Source organism: Corvus cornix, chromosome 3 (genome assembly GCF_000738735.6).
Source record: "Corvus cornix cornix isolate S_Up_H32 chromosome 3, ASM73873v5, whole genome shotgun sequence".
NCBI classification, from domain to species: domain Eukaryota; kingdom Metazoa; phylum Chordata; class Aves; order Passeriformes; family Corvidae; genus Corvus; species Corvus cornix.
In genome coordinates this window covers 2,940,910-2,966,256 of record NC_047056.1, presented here as the reverse complement: position 1 = coordinate 2,966,256, position 25,347 = coordinate 2,940,910, and the positions used below count along the sequence as shown (strand labels likewise).

Genomic DNA, 25,347 nt, shown 5'->3' with positions numbered 1-25,347 from the left:
TCACGCGTAAAATGCCATTTTTGGGGCCAGACAAAAATCAGGTCCTATCTCTTATCTACTGTTCTGGTAAAGCTTTCAGAAAGCAAGTCCTAGAGCACTGAACTCATGTCTAGGAGACCATCTGCAAATCAAATTATTTCCAAAATGATCCAGTGAAGCCACATCACTTGGAAGAGACAGGTATGATTATTGCTTCTAAGGTTACCTGAGAGCTGAAAATAAAGCAACTCCCCACTCCTGAATGCACAAGCAATGGGTGCTTGTACGAACACACTACAAATGACACAGCTCCACCTCAAGCAGAAAACAACTTGTCAAACCTGGAGAAAACCCCTGAGGGAATTTTAAAGGGTATTCCTTTACAACTAACTAGCCTGTAAAAATTACTTAGTTTTGATTTAATGGCAAGTAGGTAAGAATAAAAACAATCCTGTGCAGTATCACTAAGCAGTTCTCTAGATGTTTGGAGCCAAAACAATCAGGGGGACAGTTGTATAAATGATCTTTTCTAGTTCCACTGGAGCTGCTCTAATTTAGGAGCTGAAACTCTGGCCTAACAGAGGAAACATCAGCATGAAGCCCAATTTCACTTTACTGAACGTGATCTTACTGGTAATTTTCTTTGTCAGAAAATGTCTTGATTTGTGTGCAGAAGATACAACCTGAGCAGCGCCCAGGTGTTTGAAGCACAGGATGTGACATCCTCGAGCACAGGACTTGGCTCATGCCTTCAGTCTCTTCTGGGCTATTAATTAATGCTTAGAAAGAGAAATGCTACCAACAAACTAACTCAGGGGTGAAATCCTCTGTGCTGAAGTGAAAAGGAGGGTTCCCGGTGCCTTTACTGGGGGGCCGAAATCTTGCCCTCCATTGGACACCAGCTGGCCTAGCAGAAAATCTGTGGCAACTCAAAGAAGTATTAAACTCCTCTTCTATGTTTTGTTCTCCACACCAGATAAATTCATGTGGCTCAGTCAGTTCTGCTCAGAAACTGGGGAACACTCCACAGAACACACAGATATTTGTTGGTCCTCACATCCAACTTACCTTCACTGTTCTGTGTCTGAGACTTCTCTGAGCAGCACAACCACCCCTCAAACAGCACCTGGTCCAGCAGCATCTCTGCTGTTATCATCACATCTCCTCTGCATTATCTGGAGCTCTTTTATCTTCTGCTTTATATCAGAATTTAAGAATCTAAAATAAAAGCCCCCCTGGCATTAACAGTTACCATGGCTCACATGCAAGACTGCTGTTATTCCACGTTACAAAGCAGCACTGATGGCATTCACAATCCCAATATGCTTAGTGTTAGCAGCTGGCTTTTCCATGGCAGCTATTTCAAGCTACCTCTCCATGAATTGCAAGAGAGGTATCAATAATTTCCAGCTAAATCAATACATTCTGCCTAGAAACCAGAGTTCTTCCACATGTTAGTAAAAGAAAATGAAAAGCAGATCTTTTCTTCTGGGCTTCTCTGTTATTCTCATAAATAAGTGGAGCAGACAGCTGACATCTCCTTATAGTTTACTACACATTTCCTTTAATTTATCAATGCAAAGTTATTTAGCAGAGAGTCATTAATAGAATTTCTTCAAAGAGAGAAGCATTATTAGATACGTTAAATCTCAACAATGTTGCTTCACAGCTGTAGCCATGGATTTTTTTAGGCATTAATTGAACATCTGTGCACTTTAATTAATTTGAACAAAATGCAATGGGGAAAAAAAAAGGCAACAGTAGGTACTGTTGAATTTAAGGAACTAATTCTAGTTTTCCAAACTCCCTCAAATAATGACTCTTTTATATCCACATCAGAGCCCTAGCAGAGGTTATTCATCATGCGGCCACACTGCACAGGGTGAGGCTGATACACCTACACAACCCTTGCAGCACTCAGAGAAGCTGCCTAAAGTATCCAAGAGAAATGATGGTGAAGGATTGTCTTGTCCTCTCCTTGAGCAGGCAAAAAAGATCAAACTGTACCGAACAAAACCTAGGCCTGCTGCACACACAGTCTGGAATTGTCAGCCACAGGTGATACCGTGCAAGACAAAGTTATAAGCACCATCCCCAGTTAGGATCACACCTTTCACATCAATCCTGAAGAAAAAATAGGATCATTTTCTGCACAAATGATATGAACGGGGTGAAGGTGAGACTTCTGAGTCTGTCGAGATCTCCTTTAACAACTACTTGTCTGAGGGATGACACTCACTGAAGAGCTTAAATAATTAACCTGTGAGGAACATTAAAGGTGCAAATAACATGTAGAAAGCAACTACTTCCATAGTCCCCTTGTCTACCCTGGAGTTTTTTCCTCACCAAGACATATCACTGTCCATACTGCACTAAAGCATTACTGTTTGTTACTCTGCAAAACATTCCATGTGCCACTTCAATTTAGAGGGAAAAAAAAGGTGCCAAGAAAACACAACTTTTAAGACAGGTTAAAGCATGGAATACCATAATTCCAAAGCTCTCCTGTTGAATCAGATCATCATAACTACTGGAGACTATTCTGAAACACCTTTTACAGTGTTGGGACTATTTAATGTCATGTTCAAACCACTCAGAGGCTGTTTGGGTTTTTTCTTGTGTTGCTGTTCATGAGAATGTCCCTGGCACATTCCCGGCATGAGAGGCATTGGAATAACCCCCGGGCTGCCCTTTGGCTGGCACTGGGATGCCAGATTCCAAGCAGGTAAGAAGTTTCCCCACACACACTCCCAATGTTCAGCTGCTCATAATCTGCAGCGCTCACAATTTATCATCGAACCCGGAGCCTCGCTGCCAACTTATCAAAGTGGCCACTGGATGCATCTGATCAAGTCTGAGCATCTGGCTCTTCCCTGCTCCTGACATTAGCACAGACAACAGAATCAGTGGACTATTGAATGCAATTACAGTAAGCGAGACAGACAATAAAGATTGATAGCGCCTTCTCTTTTTATCACACACGAAACTAGTGGGGGTTAAAGCTTTGCCTTGAGCTGCCCTCATTTAACAATGATTGAAAATATGCAATTGTGATGGTAAAACACTGCAGCCTGTACCACTTCATTTACTGGACACATTATCAAATTAAATGAAAAGTGAACTGCCAAAAGCAACAGTTATTATATATTAATGATGAATATTTACTTAGCATTGTTCACAAATCACACCGAGAACAGAATCCTTCTTGTTATCTTCTTTGCAGGCTACAGATGAGTAGTTTAACATTTCCATGTTTACGTTAAATCTTCTGTCTACAAATCTCGAAATTCAGACATGTGTGAGTGGTTTTGTGACCATCCATGTGGTTACAAATGTGTAATTAATAAAATGCTCCAGCAGTAAATGAATCCTAATTGCTGCAGGGATTCTTTACCTCAAATCACTGTTGGTATTCTTGAAAATACTTCACTAACCAAAGAAACTACAGAAAATCAGTATTTTGTTTCCAGCAGGCTTTTACATGGTGGGTTGTGGGGTGTGCAACAGCTTCCAACAAATGGAAAATCCAGGAGAAGCCAACATTGTGGATTTATCATGATCCATCTGTTGTATGGGATTTCAAACTGGTTACTGGTCTTTGGTTACTGCTAAAAATATGTGGTACATTGGAACTGCACTGATAAGAAAGCAGAGTTTTGCAAGTGAATGATTATTTTTGCTTTAAAGTTTAACTCCTTGTTCTACAGGAGCCATGCTAACAACATTCCTGCCTCAAATTACAGCCAAATCATGTGCCAGTGGGTGTCAATAACCTATGGAATGACAGAGCTGGTGACTTCATGGATATGGCCTAGTTTGTATTGATTTTTTTAGTAGATAAACCAAGAAATTTCTTTATCAGAGTCTCATGTCAGCATTGGTGCCACACAGAAATTAAGAAAAAATGGTCTTTTCTACAACCTCAAAACTGAATGAAACAAGAACTACACTGTCAGTACTGTAAAATAAACCCCAAAACCTCATATATCTCTGGCCAGTTTTAGATCAACTGCAATAACGCAGTAGCTGGACCACATGTGGTGCTGGTACTGCCGGGTTTGGGGTTCCATATCCCACAAATGCTAACATCTGGTCCTTGTCAGGCACTGATACTCATGCAGGCAGATTTCGGAGATGTGAAGAGCTCTGCTTGCTCCAGAAAAGCTCGTGAGGCAAGCACTAATGTCCGTGCAAGTGGCATGGTGAGATATATGAGACTAAATGACTAAACTTTAAATAAAAAACTGAAGTTTAAATAAAAATAGGCATTGGCTTTTTTGTCTTATGTGCAGCCTGGGGTAGGAAAAGAAAGCCATTCCTAAACGCTCACTAATCCCTGAGCTGTATTCTCCCAATTTTCCTTCTTTTTTCAAGCAAACCAATTGCATTCCAGGAATTTGATTTTTACAAATTGTTGCTGTAAAGGCACTGTGGACTAAACAATACAAAAGAAGAAAACCGAGGAAAGAAGTTTGTTTTTTCTGGCCATATGCTGGCATATAAACAATAAAAGTGACAAACACACAAATATGCCACAATGGAAAACTATGTGCAGATCCCACGCAGTAAATTGAAAAAGCAACATGCTGGATGGTTCTGTTTAACAATAGTGCAAAAATAACTGTAGGAAACTCTGGCTAAGGCGGCCCACAGACAGTTTTGGAAGGGAGGCATCAATTGACAAACTACAAGTAGAACAAATGAATTATCTCAAGCCTACTGAAAACAGGAAACCAAGGACACTTCTATTTTCAAATGACATTTATTATCACTCCCCCCTCCCCTTTTTAAGCAGAAAACAAAGCTAAATTTAACCAAAATTTTTTCAAGAAACACAATCATTTTATTATGTTGGCATTTGCTGGAAGTATCAAGAGAAACATTAAGTAGAGGGGTTTTTTTTTTTCCATCTAAGCCACTTTTTCCATTTGAATTACCATAAAAAGAAACAATGATCTGTTCCACAAAGCAAGAGAACTATTGAAACTTGGTTTGCTCTGATCACTTTTTGTTCTGCCACACCACCTCATGCCCCTCATCATGCAAAGGACAGCAGTGAATGCTGTGGTTTGTCCCACTGCTGCTGCCAATGGAGAGCAATGGCATCAAATGAGCCCTGTCCATCTTTTCCTCAGTGAGGTACCCCCATTCCATATCCAGACACCGGTAATTATGCAACTCATAAAACATAATGACTTTGAGATGTCGCTCTCCTCTGCAAACAGGTTTAGAAATGCCAAAGTCACTGCAGGGAGAAGAGGAACACACCACAGGCTGAACCTCACATCCTCAGAAAGCTGAGCTGGATGTGAGGTGCAGTCAGGAACGGAGCAGCTGAATGTCTTCAGAGGAGGCTACAGCGTTCCCCTGGAATTTTATTTTGGAAAGTTGCACTGAACTGACAGTCACAGGAATAAAACAAACCACCAAACAAAACAAAAGTTAAAAATTCTAACCTTGATGTGCCTCAAGTCTGGGAGGAGCTGACAGCTCTGCTCATCCATTAGGGAAAGGCACAGTCCCCACACCTCAGGGAGAGTCATTTTTAGGGATAATCAATTGCATCACAGTCCCAAGAATCAACAAATGTAGATATAGATAAAGGGAATAGAGATTCTGATTTTCACAAAAGCTGTACTTTGCATTTCCATATTCCTCCAATGTATTTCAGTCAAGATATTGTCCAGCTGCCTCATATTTCAACGGGACAGGAATAATCAAGTCAGACATGTACCAGAGTCACTGGAGTGGAGAGATTCTGTTGTCTAAGGTCTTCTCTGAAGAGCAATCAACCTGATTTTTTTCTCTCTCATTTTGCCATTCCTATTGTATCAGATAAAAACAAAGACTCAACCACCAAACCCACAAGTAAAGTCTCACTCGGTTTCCTCCAATACTGCCAAGAGAAGCACAGTTCCCAAGCCACCCTTCTGCACTCAAGTGTTCCCATGAACCCGGTGTGCTCTCCTTCCTCCAGGAAAGGCAGGTGCATTATTGCCAAAACTCAGGAGTGTGGAATGGCACTGCCACCACACACTCCCACACATCAGCAGACACAGGTGAATTTTAGTACTCCTCTAAATAAGCAAATTTGCTCACTAATTTTAAAATACTGCAATGAGACAATGGAATAGGTCACATAGCCAAAATATTACCTGAAAAATAGAATCAGAAAATATTTTGGTGTATATTCCAGACCACTTTAGATCCTAAACCTACTGATCCAAGCACAATGCTCTTGAATCCCCACTGAACTCTGACACAAACCTTTGCTGTGGCATCAGACAAGAAACCCACCACCTTGTCTGCATCTGCCTAAACAATGCTGTAATTTATTCATTGCTTTCAAAATACCACAGGTAATAATCCTTTATCCACAAATATCACAAGTTTGGGGAAAGAGCTTGTTTCAGCCACTTTGTCAGAGGCATGAAATAGGCAATATCATGCAAGATGAGAAATCTGAAAGGAGTATTTAGTGCGGAATGGAAAAACTGCTGTTGTCTAACATAAGAAGGTCCAATGCTTTAATATTTCCCAAAAGCTAAATCATGTTATTCTCAGAACACCTTCAGCATCATTCCCTCCCAGTCAAAAACTGATTTCATTTTTAGCGATGTCACAAGAGGAGAAATGGCCTCAGTAAGGAATATGCAAAATATAAACTTGGTAAATTCTGAAAGAGATTCTTCTCATCACCTACTTGAGTTAAAGCCAGTTTCTTTAAAACACTTAACTAAGCTCTTACTCACACTTTTAAAAACTGAAGTCTGAAATGGGCACGGAGAAGGTTTGGGTCATCCTGCCGTCCACCTCTGAGACCAAAAAGGACAATTGCTCACAGTGATAAGAACTTCACAGGTATTTAGAGGGTGGCAGGGATTGCAACAAAATCCAGTGCAGGACATCTGTTCAGTGAATCTCACACCTCATCAAGGGAGATTTTCATTTGCTTCTTTCTGCCCCCACTGTCAGGTTCCTGTCATTCTAAGTCACAGTCACGTTTTGTAAGCACGATGGAGCATCTTCAAAAGTTAATTACAGCTGTGCTGGGCTTCTTCAGCAGAGGCAAAAAGGGAAATGTTCTGTTTCATGGTGGTTTTGAATCAAATCTTGTCCTTAATGAGGGTCCAGAGTGGAGAGATGCAAAAGTCTCTCTTAAGGCCCTTCACTGAGAGGAGGCAGGTTGTGTAGACACCCTCCAAAACCCACTGGGAAAGGATGAAAATGCCCAGAGGTCAGAATTTTCCTTTGGAGATCCCTGTCTCCCTTTACTGACCGCAGAGGAATCCCAGCACAACTCACCTCCTAATTAGACACCTTGAACCAGGACCTAAAGCCAAGAAGACGGGTCAGGATCCTGCAAGAGGAGCCACAAAATAGGAAGGACCAGGTCTCTGGCAGCCCCCCCACAAGCTGGAGCTCAGTACTTGGGTCGTCTACGTTTCAATTCCGTGTGTGTAAAAAAGGATAACGTCCCTGCCCCAACCCACAAGGGCACAATGAACACCTCAATGATTATTATGTCCCCTGAAAATATGGTAGTGAAGGTTGTAAGTATGAGCACCACCACTTGAAATGTTTCTGTGCATTGAGTTCCACTTACCAGCTCTCTCTGTTGTGCAGAGCTTCCTGAGGCAGGGATCCTGTGGCAGATGTTGGAGTGACCCTCGGCTGGTGCCCACCAGAAGCTTTGGAGCATTTGTGAGCAAGGCCTGTGCTGATGCCCCTCCAGTGGCACGGATGTGACTCTGCTTGGCAGGACGTCCGCAGAGGATGGTGGCAGATGCTTCTGCTTTTATTTCTTTAATTGCCCTGTGATTTCTCAGTCTCCTCAACTGCTAAATTCCATTACCACCTCCATTGCCCGACCAGTCCCCTTGGCACAACAAACACAACTTCCAAAGGCGACCCAAGGGACTCCAACCCCAGAGTGCAAAAGTCTTTGGTGATGACTCTGCAGCATCCCCTGCTCAGCTTCAGCAGATGAGCACAAGCAGGAAGGCAGAGCCTACTCTCCAGCCCCAAAAACCAATTCCTTAAAAGCCTTCCAAAGTGCCGTTTCCCACCTCTTTCCCTGCACTATTTCACATAAGGGAGGATGCTGTACCCCATGGCATCACCTTTCCTCATCAGACATTTAATAGCAAAAATACTGTAATTTAAATTCTTGAAAAATTGTAATTTTAGTTAACTCTGAGATAGAGCAGGGAGTTAGAACATGTCCCCCTTCTCAAGAATCCCTTCTCTGAGTTTGAAGCTGAAAATCAATGTCTGACACACTGGGCATAAAGAGCTTCAAGTTGTAGAGCACACTGATGGAAAACTGAGAAAGAGAAGGAAAATGGCAACTACTGGACTAGTCCTTACTCAGGACTAAAAAATCAGGCACAGAGAGCTGGTGAAAAATAACAGGGTTACAGCTAAAGGCATGAACAGAGGAAATCTTGACTGAGGGCAAAACAATAATGTCAACATTACCTTAGAAATGCCTCAGCCCAGTCCAAAGATCTCTTCAAAGCAGCTGGTTCAGGCTCTGGAAATTAAAATAATAACAAAAATATAATTAAGACCAAAAAAACCCTAATATAATCATTCTGGACCATCTTATTAAAAGAGTTAATGAAAGATGCTTTTCCCCTTCCTGCAGCCCTACGTCTGCCCAAGAAAACAGGACAGAGCTGCAGGAGGGACAGCTGGACATTCGGAGAGCCCTGAACACAGCAGCAGAGGGGCATGGTTGGCTCACCAAGAGATGATTGCTTCTCCCTTCTCTTCCCTAAATGTGATAAAAATTAAATCATGTAAAAATTAGAGGCATTTAGAGTAACAGCCCTCCAAATGCACAGTATTTATTCCTTCTTTCATTGCCCACAGTTTCTGGCATTGTCTGGCTTTGGGTGTGCTTTGCTATTTTTTTCCCTCCTCAGTTTACTCAGTATAAGGCTCGCACTGATCTCATCAATAAGAAATGAATTTTGGTAACTTTCAAAACCACTGTATTATTTTTCCTTTTATTTGTAGTGAGTTTTTCTTCTCTCAGTGGTATTACTGCAATAAGTCAGTCATTATTTCTTTATGTTTTCCCTCCTTTCTTTAGTATTTCATTTCCCTTTACAGCACATCTCGTGATCACAAAGAAAACAGAGACACTTATTTCTTTTAACAGTTGAAATTGCTGCAAGTGATTTAACTGTCATTTAATCTGATTCCTCTCTTCTGTCTGTGGAGAAATATGTTTAATGTACTGGAAATTATGTTAATAAGAAAAAGCATTATCTCATTTAATGAAATAAATATACAAATATTTCAAAATAAAATAAAGAGGCAATCTTCACTGAGGAAAAAATGTCTCTTATGGTTTGCATAAAATAAACAAATGAGAAAAATTAATGAATGCATTGAAATATACTGACAAAAATTATGCCTAAACTCAAAAGGGAAAAAAAAGAGAAGGTGACTGAATTGCATCTCACCTAATCAGATGCTTTGTGAGACAACACAGAAGGAAGCTCAAAGGATCACAGTACAAATTATTTTTTTAAAAGATGTTTTTACCCTAGGCTAAACTTTTTCCCCCTCTTTTTAAAATCCCTCTGTTTTCCTGCCTTTTTTTTTTTTGGTTGTTACTTCATTTTCTTCATTTGGCATCGAAATAATATTTATTGTTTAATGACTGTGATTGTTTCATCCTTTAATTATCTTTGATCCTGTGCCACAAAACATATTTAATTTATGGCAAAGAACTTTGAGCCCCTCTGATTTAGTTAATTGTGACAATCAATAACTCTGTTTCTAAGCTTTTCCATTCTGAAGGATGTAACTAGCATGCACTAAGGTTAAACAAATATTGTTAGTGGGGAGAGAAAAACTTGTAGTAATTATGTAATAAAAGCATGACCACTGCAACAGAAACACATAATTAGTGATTTAATTACAGACATCAAAACAAACTAAAGATGTCAATAAAAAAAAAAATCTCCTGTGACAAACTGATTTCATTTCCCTGTTCTGCAGTTCTAGATCTTCTTGTATTTCTCTCTGTTTTCTTGTTTTCAGAAATCAAGAGCTCAAATCGCAAAGAAGAGACTCGGTGCCATCCGTTTGGGTGTGACTGTGGTAGGAATTTGCTGAAATCCTGGGATTACTTTCTCACTGGCAGAATCAGTGCCTTCACTGCATCCCACAGTGGATTTTTTTAAACTCCCCTTTCAAAGGGCCCAGCAGTGCTGAGTGTGCCGTGGTGCCAATTCCTTTGGGGAGTTGCAGTCACTTGTGTCACGAACCTTCTCAAGGCATTTTCTAAGTGCACCAGTTTCTCTCTCTGCTTCCCCACTCCTCACAAAGTGCTGTGGATCATAACAGCTCCGGCTCAGCCACTTCTGCTACCCAGAATAACCAGCCAGAGTGTGATGTGGAGAGATCTCAAGTGACTTTCTCACTTGAAATCCAGAGTTTTACTTTGCTACAGTTCTTCTTTCAGTTTATCGGCTTGTGAGCGGGAATTTGAGCAGGACAGAAGTTGTGCAGTGAATGATTTGGGTCAGTATTAAACAGGTCACCTGTTCATTTTTAAAAAGCACCTAAAAATCCTTACAGTGAAATTCTAAACCCACTGAAGTCAGGAACAAAACTCCCACCAGCTTCAATGGGGATTTCAACCTGTGCTTCCAGAGGTTTAGTCCTGAAACATGCAAGGGGCACACCACGAATCCAGATTCACCACTCCTGATGGAAATCTGCCATCTTGAGGGCCTACACCTGATTCATCTGGATTGGAGGCTGAAGCTGCTTGTGATCATTACATGAGATACAAAACAAATCCTAGAGAAAATGGTTGCTCGCAAGTGGAGCTTATCATTCATGTAAAACAAGTAATCCATTTAAACAAATTTAGAATCACTATTTTTTATACACATATATAAAAACCCAGACTCTGTACAAACACCAGAATTTGTTTTTAATTATGTACTTTCTTTTTCTGCTAAATTTCAAGTCTATGGAAAACATTCCCTACAGCTTTTGTGATCAGGGTTTACAGAGATATTCAGGAGAGGATAACTCCTCATATTCACAGCTTTATATTTCTAATTCAAGGTTTACTGGGCATTTAAAAACAAAAAGCTAAATCTCATTGTATTTCTTTTATAACTAGAGTGAAGAGTGGTCGGCACTAGAAATGAATTAGGAAATTATTCTCCTGCTGGGAAAAAATATGGCGCTGTTACCATGCAGAAATGGCTCCAAAGTGCTCTGGGTTGGACCCACAAATGTGGCTCCAGCCTCCAAAGTCATCTGGGTTAGACCCAAAAATGCGGCTCCGGGTTATACCCATAAAGCCAAGCTGAAAAATGATAATAATCTGACATATTCCTCTTGCAACAATACTTAAGGGAGCTGGATCAAAAGACTGGAAGCATTGACATTTTTTATTTCAATGTCTTTTGAGTGATCAAAAGACTATTGACATGAACAAACCATCCTGTCAAGTTACAAAGAAAGAACCCCAAAATCTCTTTTAAAAAAGGTGTCTGTTTTTAAACTTGCATCTAAAAAAAATCTGTAAGCTCTGCCTGACACAACCTGAATGTCTTCCCATTCAAGATTTTGAAAGACAGATGTCCTTTTTTCAAAGGATACTTGTACTGCAAAAGCTTAATGTTTTTAAGCAAAATCGAGTAAATCAAAGTTCCTAAAATCAACACCTTCTTTTGTCTTCTTTTTTTCTAACACCTTTGTCTCTTTTCCAATTTCTTATTCTACTCTTGACAGTAAAAAAGCATGGAAGGAGAGAGCAAAGCTCCTTAAGGTGGTATTCAGCAATACATTTGACTCCAGGGAATTTTTTTTCACTGAACACACTCAGTATCCTGAATTTCAGCCATCTTGCACATTTAGCTTTTCTTGTTTTAAGGCTAAATCTGGATGAAATCAAACCCAGGACTTGTTCCTTACATGTGCAGAGGAGAACTACAAATAGAGCCCTTTTCTACCCGTGCTGTGAATGAAAATAAAATCCCTTCTCTGTGGGTACAGCTTCCACCATATTTTGGGATCCAGAAACTTGTCAAGAAAAAGGATGGCACAGACAGATCCTCACAACCACATCTGCAACTCGGCTCATCTTCCAGCCCATCACAGTCTAGAAGGCATGGGTGCCATGAGCAATGTCCATGTGGGATCTGAGAGCCGCCCTCCGCAGAGAAATGAGCTCCTGCTTCTCTGGAATCCCGAGGGAGCACTTCCCCCTTCACAACCTCTGCAGCAAGTCACTGATCCCACCTGACCTGTATGGCCAGGGCCACACAGATTCAGTGCTCTGTGTCTGTTGCCAGAGGCACAGGGGAAGCTGCTGGTGCACCTCCCAGACCTTCTGGCTCCCATGGATTGAACACACTCCTGCAACACCCTGTGCAGCACCACTGCAGAGGCTGCAAGCTGAAAGGAAAAGCTAATAGTGTCTTATGTACTTCTGAAGTTCCTCCTGCCTCTTTCATGTAATTCCTTTAGCCTATTATCAGCCTTTTTAAACATATTTGAATTTATTTGATTTTTGCATTTTCTCCCTCTGTTCCTTTAATGAAAGGAATTAATTTCTATACCTTTGAAGAGCTCTCTGCTTTCCCACAATGCAATTGGCTGGTTTTGCCGGAAAGTGGGAGTCAGAATTCACCAGCCTGAACCTCAGGAATGTGCACCAATACTGAATCTAGAAAAATCAAGTAGGTGCTTGAAATCACAAAATGGAAACGCATCTCTTTGAGCAGAAATGCAGAATTTCAATGCCAAACAGTGAACGGCTGCACCTCTTCACCCAACGCTTTTATTTGGTTTCGTATTTGTATTTCTTGAAGCACATATTTTTGCAAACTACATTGTATCACTTCCATCTACTCCACAGGAGCACATCACTAAACCCAGCAATACTGAAACACTGAAAATATACTGAAAATATCTGAAATACAGAGAATTTAGGAACAGGAGGAAGAGTAAACCTATGTAGCTTTGCAGACCGATTTTGGTTTTGTTATGCAGACTGCAAATATTGCTCCATTTGATTTACATCAAAGACAGCATTTTTAACCACAGAACTAAAGTAGGAAGTTGTGCCAGGTACTTTATTTTTAAGTTCCTCCCCTTGTTTGTCAACAGTGACAATTGATAGCAGACGTCTCAAAACCTCCAGCATCCTTGATACTGATTTTGAAGAGAGCTTGATACCTGCCTATCAAACTTCTACACTCTCCTTCCAAAAGCATTCTCAAAGATTTGAGAGTGAAAGCAAATGCAAAACATGGCCTTCAACCAGTTGAGACCATTGAAAAAGCAAAGTATGGCCTCTATTAGTGAGCTATTTTTTATTTGCTGCAGAATTCCACAGTGATGTATTAAATTGTGACAAACAACTTCAGCGCAAGTTATGATACACCTCTGTAAATACATAAATGAATAAATATTGGTGGGGGGGGGGGGGAGTGGGTCCCCTTAAAGTGAGGCTTTCTGTTTTCTTGTTCCCCATAGAAGCTGCTTGTGGTCACATTGAAATTACTGGGGACGTCTCACCTCATCCTTCAAGACTTCTGGGTTTGTCTTGCAGCAGTTGCAAGGGCAGCCAGCGTGTCTGTGTGATTCAGCACTGACAAGTGGAGCTGTAGACACCTCATCATCCCCCAAGAATGTCCCCCATAAGTGAAACCAGAAGAAACTCCCCACAGCCTATTCAGCCCCAAACACAGAGTACATGAGCAAGACAGATGCTCTCAACATGAGTAAGACGGAGTTCCTGCTCTGCCAAATGAGCTTTTGTCCTTCCTTATCATTCTAACAAGTCAACCTGGGAAACCATCTGCAAAGCTGAGAACAAGCAGCAATTTTTTTGTGAAATATGTTAAAAATCGCTTCCTCACAGCTTTGGAAGGAACTAGACATATTTATCACAGTGCTTTCCAGGTAGCCCTTTTTAGGGATCTACACTGGTGCAGGAGACTTTTCAGGTCACAAAAACAGCCGTAACATCTAAATTTAGGGAAGTTGTCAGACATGGAAGTCTGGAGACTTGTAAACGTCGCTGTTTCCAGGTTTGCATGAAACTCAGTGTCCCCTGCTTCTCATCCTCATGGAAATTGGAAGCAGATACATTTCTTTGTGCTGTCTCCAGCACATCCACACCTGAACATTCCTTGCTACAATCCAACGAAAAGGTGCTAACAAATACAATTAAATGTTTTCAGACTCCAAACACTGTTCAGCACCAGTCCCAGTGAATTAGTACAGAAAGGTTAAAGAAGATTTTCCCCCTTAGCATTATTGTTTGCCTTTTTTTTAGCTGACTTTCATGGGATACACAGTCCATTGTTGGCTGATAAAATTAGAACATCAGAGATAGCCTAACTAGAATGCAGTTTATCACTGTAGTATTCCAGTATATAGAATTTCTATTCCTTAAATAAACATATTTCTTTAAAGTGTCAACACAACCAAGAAATCTGATCTCCTAGACAATATTCCAGGCTTGATGTATTTTTATTGCTCTCCAGTAATGAAGTTTTAACTCTTGATATATTCCTGCTATTTAACTGCCATTTCAACAAAACTAAAATGATCCATTTCCAAAGTTGGTTCAGGCAGAGCCCTGACATTGTGCAAAGGAATGTGCCCAGGTGTTCTCCCTGGAAGCTCCCACCATAATGCTTCACCGACAGGGGAGAGGAGCTGGAAGAATAAAGAACATATTTAAATGCATAACACAACTGCGGCCATAAATTCGTTCTGCACCAGTTGCACATGTAAATAAGGGGCACTGAGTAACTTTTTTTCCTGTATTTGCAGTTTGTGAAGAGAGTGCTGGTCCTCTGTAAAGCTCCCATGTGGTGGCAATGGCACTGCTCTATCACACTGCAGCGAGTCCCCCTCACAGCCACTCCAGATTTAACCATGGTAACTTCTATTCAAAGTTATGACTGCAGAAAGAGATTCGAATGAACAACTTCTATCACATTTATACTTGTCATTTGGGATTAGCTAATCCCACATCAACTCTGTACATAATATATAATTGCATATCAACAATATCAGCCTGGAAATGTGTCTCACTTCTTCCAGCAGTTTCCCAAGTTAAGCATTTCTGTCCTGCTAATGAACCCTTTGTTCCAGTGAATATGATTCTGCCAGGAATTTAATGCATGTAAATGTAATGACATAAGAGCATTACATAAGCACTCTCCTACAGGAGTTGATACAGTACAGAATATAATGAAGCCAGACTATAAATGATGCATATACCTGCAAGGGAAAAGGAGCCTTTCTTCATTTAGTGAATCTCTATAAATAACAACGTGGCAAGAAATGGTTTCAAGTGCTTCAAAATGTTTGGGGAAAGGGATCAATTGATGTGCTGCTGAATTGTTAAATAGAAAGGAAAAGGGCAGCTAAAAGATTAGAAGGTACTTCCAACTTTCTAAGAATTTTAAAGAAAAAAAAAGCTGTAATAAAAACCTAGAAAAACCCCTACATTCACTCACCCCGTCCTGCATTACAGAATGTTCTCACTACTTCTTCCCTCACATTTTGGAATCAAAGGCACCTGCAGCAGGCATTGGAACATCCAGGACCAGATTCTGAAGCTGTTCCCTTCAGAACACTTCCCTTGACATCAGCTGGCTCAGTGGACTCACACCAGGCAAATACCACCTTCCACAAGGAAGGAAACAAACAACTCTTACGGCTTTTTTATGCTCCAAATAGAGGAAACGCAGCAATCTTTACAGAATGATACCTGAATGAAATTCTTCCCTCTTTGTCCTTCTCCTTCCCTTTTGACTGCACAGCAACCTTGAAAAGAGCAAGAAAAGGTAAAGCTGCAGCCAACACTGAGCTGCAGCAACAGCTTGGGAAACAACAAGTGTGTCCCCAAAACAAACAGCCCATTTGTTTGCATGTAGAGAACTGAAAAGAACAACTGTTCATCTTGCCTAAGTCCTGACTTTACCTAAGACGAAGCTGCAGTTCCAAGTGCACTTCCTAAAACATTTTGTGCCGGGGTTATTTATGTTATCCCGAGTAAGAAGTGCTCCTCTTGTCGCATGTATAAATAAATTAGTGTATAAGCAGACGCTGAAGTGTCTCTATTTTGCATACAACCGCCTCCCTATTTTCCCCCATCGACTTTGTGTTTGACAGAAGGAATTTCACCTCTGCCCACTCCTTCTCAGGCTGGTATCAGTGAACTCAAGGCAAAGAACCCACAACTTCTGACTGAAATTGAATTATATTACAGAAATTCTTTCTGAATTTTGAATTTCTTATAATTTGCTGCAGGGAGATGCAAAACATATTTCTGAGTATCAGCAAAAAAATTACATTAAAGATGCTTAACTTTTTTCCATTTTTATTTAGCCAGAATTAAAGCCCAACTTTTCAAATCTTTGACTATGATAAGCCAAAACTCTGGAAATAAGTTTTGCAGAAAAAGTCTGGCTGTATCACAAATTAAACCAAACTAAAGCAACATTAAGGTGTGATTTAAGACCTTCAAAGTGAGGGAGCTCAGACTGAGGGCTCTTACTTTGTGAGAAAGGTGTGTTAGTACAAGTATTACAATTTTTTCTTCAAAAATATTTCAGTAAAGCAGCAAATAACATCATGGAAGTTCTGTTTGGAATACACAGCAGATAGCACAAACTAATTTGTCACACAAACTGATAAACTTTGCACAGCATTTGAAAAGGAGGGAAAGGAGACAAGTCGGCAAACTCTTGGGATTCATGTATAAATTGGACTTTTTTTCATGCATATTTCATTGCCATGTAACTCTTCCCTCAGTTCAGACTTCGTAATGTACTGCTAAAAAGTGCAGTATAGATTTTCAGATCCACAGCGCTGCCGACGTCAATTTTAGAAGCATTTGTATGCAGGTACCCACCTGCACGTTTTAGGAGCTGCTCACAGGTCCTCACATTCGCACATTTTGGGCACTGGGAACGATTCCTGCGAGTCCATTCACACAACAGATTGAGGGATTTTTCAGAGGAACTCTTTCCAAATTACACCCAAGTAAGACACCATTTCATCAGCCCCCAGGGCAGATTCCACTTGGGCCGCAGGTATTTACAGCTCTTTGAGGTAATGAATACCAAATCAAACCCCATTTGCACACGGGCTGAGGTCATGCAGTTCTGATCCTGATAAAATAGAGAATGTCTGGTATAAGTAATTATTTTGTTGATTTTATACCGTAGCCCATTTTGCTTGTATATACAGTGTTAAAAGCTAATATATTATTCAATAGCTATAAAGGGCTTTTTTTTCTGGTCTTTTCAGTGGTGTTATTGTCTTTCACATCCTGTCAGAGCATTAAGATGTCACAGAACTTTGCAACAATTTACTGCTCAAACCAACGTGCACTTCACTAATATCATCTGGATGAGGAAGTGTGCTGGCACTACTTTATTAAAATACAGGCTTTAACAGCCTGCCCAAAATGTGGCTAAAACACCAACTGCAATTAGGGGAGGGACAGAATGATTGGGTACAAAACGACTGGGTACAAAATTTCCAGGTATATTATTTTAGAAGTAAGAATCAGTCAGTAACGTATCACAATAAAAATATAGATTTTATACATGTACTGTCTAGCCCAAATGAACCATTTAAAAAAATAAAAATCACTTGTTACAGGTGGTTTTGAACGCTCTTAATATAGGGAGAAAACCAGGGGTGCAGCAGCACAGGTTGGAGGGCTGTGATTGGCACTCCTTGTAGCTTCTCCAACAAAAATAGCAACACCCTAACGCTAGGCCTCCCTTTAAGAAAATGACAAGAATATTCTCTACCCTATGGAATGTTTGCATCAATCATGTACCTGTGGCTCTCACAGTGAGCTGGACTATTACAAGATTGATGATAAGCTCAAACACAATACTTGACCTAAATACATTATGTAGCAGTGGATGCCTGTTAAGTAGGTCAGCACGGGCTCTTAAAAGTTATGCAAAACTTATTGCTGCCACACAGGCGGCATGTCACGAGTCGAGAGGGATGAGAATCAATTTTATAGGCTGCAGGAAATCTCTTCTCATCATATGAAAATCTGTTTTGCCATACTTAAAAAGGTCTTAAATACTGGGATATGCTGCTTGTCATATGTCCTTAGGTCTCCGAGTGAAATACAAGTGAGGTGGGCAGCCCGTGAGAAGCCTGAGGATGATCCAGAGGTTCACGTACATGGCAGATTCCTCTTTGAAAGTAATTGTTCAAATAAATATTTTCCATTCTTGCAGTCAAACAAATTGTGATTTATGGGATGCATCAGACAAGCCTGTCAAGCCAAGGAAGTCTGTATTTAGTAGTGATTAATCAGAGATAGCTATATTACCCTGCCTGGATCTTGGAAGCTCTTCAGCAGCGTGGTGGAGAGAGGACGAGTGTCCAGGGACTTGCCAGGGGTGGTCCCCACGTGTGAGGAGTTCGGCCACACAGCAGGGCACAGATTGCACCTGCCAAAAAGAGCTGGGAACTGCTACCCCACCCCTTTCTACACACTTCGAGCACTAGGGAGTGGACAGGCCTTGCAGAAGTTGAGAACAAAAGCATCTTAATTGACTGAAAAGCCGCTGAGGTCCACTCTGCATCGAGCCATCAGCCATCTGGATGTTCATGCACACTGAGCCTCTTAAGGACGCAAGTCCAGCCTGATTCCAGTGGCTCGTGTTATGTGACTTGAAACCTTTGCAATCTCTAAACTCAGCTGAATTTCTGGCTTTTACCAACTGGGGACCTCTTATAGCAATAACTGAGTAAGCCCTTAATGCCTTAAAAGAGACCACGCTGGGCCTGCCCTCCAAATGTGTAAGAAAAGCCCAGAGATGCAGGATTTTCAGGTTTCAAAGACTTGCCCTGTCACACTGTCATAGTCATTTCCCCTCAGCACAGGAGGAGGCATGGCCATGATGTTGTGGTGACATTGCTGAGTGCTATGTGGAACCTTCTTCCTACAAAGAAGCCTCTTGTAGATGAGTACACATTAGGAGTGAGGACTTACACATCACTTACTCTTTGCATTTCCTCTACCCACACTCAGCAACTTACTGACGAATGTCAATAAAAAACCCCCAGGCTATTCACCAGTTACAAGAATGTACCAAGGAAAAAAAAAATCAGTGATAAAAGCAAGGTTTTTTTTTTCTGAGGAGAGAGAGGAAATAGGTGTAGAAGTGTGTCTTGAAAAAGCAAGGCTCATGAAGGCTTCCCACCAGCCTCGCAGTAATGTGGTTCATGCATGCAAGTTGCATATTTTAGTTAGCATTTAACTCAGAAGCTTTTCCTTTGAGACAAGTGATTATTTTCTCTTCCTGTCTGACCTAATGAATACTGCAGTGCTCCACGATACTGTATTTGTGCCCTGGAGGCAGCAATGTCTCACCAACTTTCCACCGAATGCTCGTAACACAAGGCAGAATGACACCAAAAAAATGAGGAATATTATTTTGCATACTGCAAACAAATACATGCTATTGTGTTTCTTCTTTTATTGTTTTGTTATTTCATCATTATTCACCACAGTTCTTGCCTTCATTTGCAGAGTTTGGGTTTTAATGTAATGGCCATTCAATAAAAATGTTGCTTTTAAGGGTTTGCATATCATCCCATTTTCTCTTCAACCCTTCAGCAACCATATGGCAAGCAATCAGGTCTGCAATCACTAGGTCCATATTATGTAGAGCATGATTTCAGCATTATGCTATTACCCATCTGTTTCTGTAGAAAAAGACATGAACCCTTGTATAAGAGGTCAGTGGTTTCATTGCACACCGTATTCCAGAAATCCATCTCTGTTCACTTGAGATCACTTTCGTGATTTACTGTAGTCTTTTAGGCAAGGCTCTTTTTAATTTTTTCCTTTTTTTTTTTTTTTTTTTAAATACCGACAAGCAGCACAGTTTGTCTGTCTGTTGTATAAAAATATTTGTAACTGTCATTGAGTGCACTTACGCTCTCTTACTTAAAGATGGTCTCCTGAGATGGCTCCTCTCGTGCCATTTTCTTAAATAAGAGACAAACAAAATAGAGTGGAAGGTTCACCTATTTCCATTTGTTTAACACATTACTCCAGGAATAATGAGGTTTGCTGTTCAGTTAGGAGCTAGAAAGAATTCTCTTTTGCTTTGTTTCTTTGGTATCAGCAATAGGCAAAGAGGTATTTGACTTTCTATAGCAGAGGAATGCACCATAAAAGTACAGACATAATGGAAATGTCAGTTTTTAATTTGACCTAATCCCTGGATTCTGCCCACAACAAAGACAGATCAAGGGACTTCAACTGTAGCCTGTCAAGCTTAGGAAAGGAAAAAAATAAAGAAAGGAAAAAGAAAAATTGTCTGATGCCAAGGAACTTAACTGCAGGCCACTCTGTTAACCACAGCATGTAACCGGAGACTTCGGTTCCCTGCCACCCTATCGTCAAAAAGTCTCTGCCATGATAAAGAAATACAAAAACATGTCCAAAAATAAATTCAGCATTCCTTAAGTGTCACACTATTCACTGCTTGTACAACATGTTTAACAGGATAGCTATGCTTGACTAGAGAAACACAATGGAATTCTCTTTAACAACCTCTTTTAAGTAAACCGCAAGCTTGACCTAAAACAAAAATAAATAAAAATTTCTACATACGCGCCATTCAACAGCACAAAACTGATCTTTTATCCAAATTATTTTGTAACAGAAGCTTTGTCAGACACTTCCCAGACTCAGAGCTCATAGAAAAAAACCCAATTAAATAAAAAAGTTTAAATTCAAATAATTTGAAAACACAAACAGAATAAAGACACAGAGGATGGTGCCCAGACAGAAGGCAATAACAGGCAAAGGATGGGAAGGAGGGCTCAAAGTCAAAGGTGCTACAGGGATGTTAAATCCCTGGAGCAGCTTGAGAGAGGAAAGAATGGATGAGGTTGCTAAGATGTTCTTGTTGGCTACTATGAACTTCTCAGAAGTCAATTATTTTGTTGAAGGAAGCTAAAACAAAGAAACTAATTTGGTAAAGTTGGACTTAAAATGGAAAGAGAAAGCCATAGAAGGTTCCAAAACATCTGTGGTTCATTAAGGGTAGAAGAAGTGGCTGAAAAAAATTAATTCCTAAGTTTCCTTTGCAGAAGCAAGGCCTTAGGGATAAAACTCAAGCTGCACAAGGAAAGGAAACATTGCATCTTCACCAAGGAGAGCCTCTGGACAATGCTGGCGGACAAAAAGCCACCCAAATCTGTGCAGTGGCCTCTTCTCACTCACAAAGATTAAACAAAGTAGAGTAGATCTGCAGAACAGCTCTTGGCCAACATTCAACAGAGCTCGTTTAACTCCTGAAGCAGCCTGGATGTGGCAGGCTCATGGAAGCTTGATCCACTAATGGGAGAATTAGGCTTTTGTAATGTATGCTTAAGTATCAAACTCCGAGAGTCATTTCAATAATAAAATCATTAAAGAAATGATACATGGACGTATTAGGTCGATTAGGTAGACACAGGCAGACAGATTAGATGGGATGACCACAAAGAATAAAGTAAATATGAAATAGAGAAAAGTAAAGGGCAGAAAATTGAATCTAAAAGAATATTATAGATATATGAACTTGGCAAATAACTGCAGTGATTCCCCTGAAGAAAGAAATATTAAGCTGGTCAAATAAAAGCTGGTAACTCACTTTTCCCTTTTACTTTAATCTCTGACTTTATATGGTGTAAACACTACAAAAATTAGGGAAAACCAAGTGTTCAGAATGTAACTATGGAAATTACAGGCTGACAACCATCAATTACAGAATAAATGCTGTTCAAAAGCAGATGTAATAATAGCGGGCAAGAAACATTAATACAGTTTGACCTACAGTTTTATTTACTTCTTTCAGGCAACCTGAATGTCATGGTGCTTACATAAACAATGCTTAATGCTTTGAACTTCAATAAAACACAGCAAGAGTTAATTAAAATGATACAATCAAGGCATATCTCTTTCGATATAATAGACACAACAATAAAGGGAGACTGTTTATTATAGATTCTAATAATTATTCACAAAAAGTATACAGTGAAAGACTAAGCTTTAATTTTAAAGATAACTTCTTGAGCTGAAAAATCTCCTTGCTTTGATGTTTGCGAGCTGCTGAAATTCACGCATTTGGGAGCAGAGGCTTTGGCAAACAAACCCTTAATACACACGGATGAAAAGCTATTTTCAATAACATTAATGTTTAACGCAAACGGCTAAAAGCAAGAAAATTCAAAGTTAAGGCTGACAACTCCACTTTTAGCTTAGAGATCAGAGTTAAAAAAGCTCCAGCATCTTATGCCAGAACTGTTGTAAGATTGCATTCAGAATATCTCAGCTTTTGTTTCATTTTCCATTCTCTGATTCTTTCCATTAACGTGCAGACTTGGAGGGTTTTGTTCTATTTTAGTTGGTTGTTGTTTTGATGGGATCGCCTTTGTTCCTTTCATCACCCAAACGCCATCAACAGAAGGAACAGAAGCAGCTCCTATTATGAAACCTCCTGTTGTAAGTCATCCATCCACCTTTCCAACAGCAGCCACTGTAGCCTCAAGCTCCCCCTTCAGCAAGGTGGGAGTCAGGAAACTCGAGAATTTCCGACAATCCAGAGTGTTGTGAGGTACAGAGCATCTCCAGGAATGTTCTCCCACACAGAGCCAGGTTCACGTCCAGCTTGATCAAACCCAAATCCCACATCTGCTTGTCAACAAAGGTGACCAAGCAAGGGAAATGGTATTCGAAGTTAAAAAGTTTGAACTTCCCCATTTTTGGTTGGGGTGTTCTTTTGCTTTTTTTCCTTGGGAGTAGGAGATATTATCTTTGACTAAATTCATCTGAAACAAACAAAGCTGCCTTCATCAGCTAAGAAATATTGGATCTACAACCTCCTGTCCCCCGATTGCCCTTTTCTTTTTCTTCACCGTGACATTTGTCTGACATGAAAGAAGAGAGAAAAAAAAAAGAAAAAAGAAAGAATAATAAACCCAAGCATTTATTTTAATTTCTTCTTTTTCTGTTTTTTTAGATATCAAATGAGTTAGAATCTAAAATGCTTATTCAAACTAAATTCCTAAAAATACTGAAGACCTGCTTCTAATTAAAAATATGCTTTGAATAAAACTAGTCTGTGAGCTGGTTAGTATACCTGGGATGTTTTCTCACAAATTCCTGTTTCTAAGCTGGTACCACATTGCTGTGCCCTCTGTGCCAGATGAAGCCCTCGCTGCACACAAGGCTCCTTTCAAAGGTCTGACTTCTGCTCTGAGCAGCAGCTGTGCTGCAGCTCTTCCAGTGATCAGTCTCACAATACCTGGAAAGCTTTTACTGCCCTGGTTTTCCACAATCTTTACTTTAAAAAAAAAAAATATATATATATAAAAAATAATAATAATAATACTAGTAATCTAGATTTTTTTTTCAAGTTAGAAGCGAGTTTTTAGCCTTCACAGTCCCAGAGAAAGATTTGCAACTGTGATCTTAATTATGTTTGGCCGACAGAAAGCAAATGAAAACCCAATGATAGTTTTATTTAATAATCATGGCAGTTTTAGCCCATGAGATTGATGGGAGCTTCCTGAATGGAATATCCCTTTGGCCAGGTCAGCTGTCCTGGCCGCGCTCCCTCACAGCTCCTTGTGCAGCTCCTCACTGCCAGAGCACGGGAAACTCAACAGTCCTTGATTTAGGGTGAGTTCAGCAACAACTAAAACATCCCTGTTTGATGTGTCATCAATGCCATTCTCATCCTAAATCCAAACCACAGCACTGCACCAGCTACTGAGAAGAACATTAACTTTATCCCAGACAAAAGCAGGACAACAGATAAAACTTACTTTAACTTTCCCAAATCAGCCTAAACTTGCCAAGAGTTCTAAAAGTAGTGGGAAATGCTCCTTGTTAAGGAGACACACCCCATTGCTGCTCCCACTGAATTCAGAGATCAGCAGAAGATACATGGTCTCCCGTGTACCTCCCAAAACATTGGGACTTCCCAGCTCTGCTGGGTGCAAATCAAAGCCCACCCACTGCCACCTACAGCAGCAAGTCCCACACCACCCGTTTCTGTTCCTGGTATTCAGGCAGAGGTAACAACGCTCAGGACAGATCTGTATCCATGGCATGCACCTTAAAATAACACTGCAGCACTCCAGCTAATCCTTTCTTAATTACTGTTTTTTAAAGGGGGCAATTCTTCTGCTGTATATTCACAAGTGCAGCAGCATGGCAGGGGAGTTGATGTGCAAAGACAGGACTGGGTGTTATTCCCTACTAAAACAATTATCTGCTGGCTAATTGGGATCACTACACTGGTGTAAGTGCTGGAAATAGTTCTAATCAATTGTTGTAATAATGTACCAACTCGTGGAGAATTTAAAGAAAAAATGAAATTCCAGGATGTGAAAAATTACTGAATTACAGTGCAATCTTTAGTGTTTTAATTGAGCAGTTTTCTAAGAGTATGGGGGGAATGACTCATGCAGTTCCCCACCTCCACAAGCAATTTTTGCCAACCCATCTGCCACCCCAAATGTTTCGTCCAAAGCAACCCCATCAGTGGACTTCTGCTCCCTCTGCTGGATCTGCAAAAATAGGGATTAATAGACCCAAATCTGCTTCCTTGGGAGGCAAGAGCACGACTTCCACTGGTTTCACCGGGAGAAGGACTCTGCCCTAGCACTGCCTCCAAAGTGGTGCTGACATCACTGCTAACACCGACTTGCAAATGAGTAGCCAATAAACAGCTGTAATACTTTTAAATAAAAATACTTCTAAACAAAAACCTCCCAAGACCATGGGGGAATATTGGTTAAAAACAAAAATGACTTAAGAGATGATAATTTTTGTCAATGGTCTCTGAACAGGGGTGCAATCAAAAGGAAATGCCAACACCCATTTAAGTTTTCGGTGTTTCTTTCAACCTTTCACAGTTGTTTCCTCCTAGCCCATGATCTTGCTGCAACATGGAGTGATGGCTCATTGCCACATGTGATGGGAGACAAAGAAAACATCCTCACAATGGACAATAAAGTTTTGCTTCTGCATTCCAAGTCAGAAACAAATAAATACTGAATTCCATTAAAACCTCTGTTCACAGGACTTTTCCTGTTGTCTCCACTATAGATGCTTTTAGTGTCTGACTACTTAGAAATCACAAGTGTTGAACTGTTTAGTGACTCTGATCCTCCCATCAGTAAACTGATCTGGTGATAAAATGTAAAGGGCTTGTGGTATTTGCATTTTTATTCAGTTTAGTCACAGATCACAAAATAAATTAGTAAATTGAGCTACGAGGCTTCCAATTTGCAGCAACCAAGCCTTCTAAATAA

The 25,347-nt window shown here is 40.3% G+C and overlaps 1 long non-coding RNA gene across 14 annotated transcripts in view; it reads right to left on the bottom strand.

The window, feature by feature from the left end:
- The window catches only part of LOC104691503, a 481,199-nt gene that overhangs the window by 317,306 nt on the left and 138,546 nt on the right, over positions 1 to 25,347 (bottom strand). For all 14 annotated transcript variants that reach the window (XR_005603991.1, XR_005603992.1, XR_005603989.1 and 11 more), the window contains one exon: positions 8,461 to 8,515. This is a non-coding gene — a long non-coding RNA (uncharacterized LOC104691503). The remainder of the gene's footprint in view (positions 1 to 8,460; positions 8,516 to 25,347) is intronic.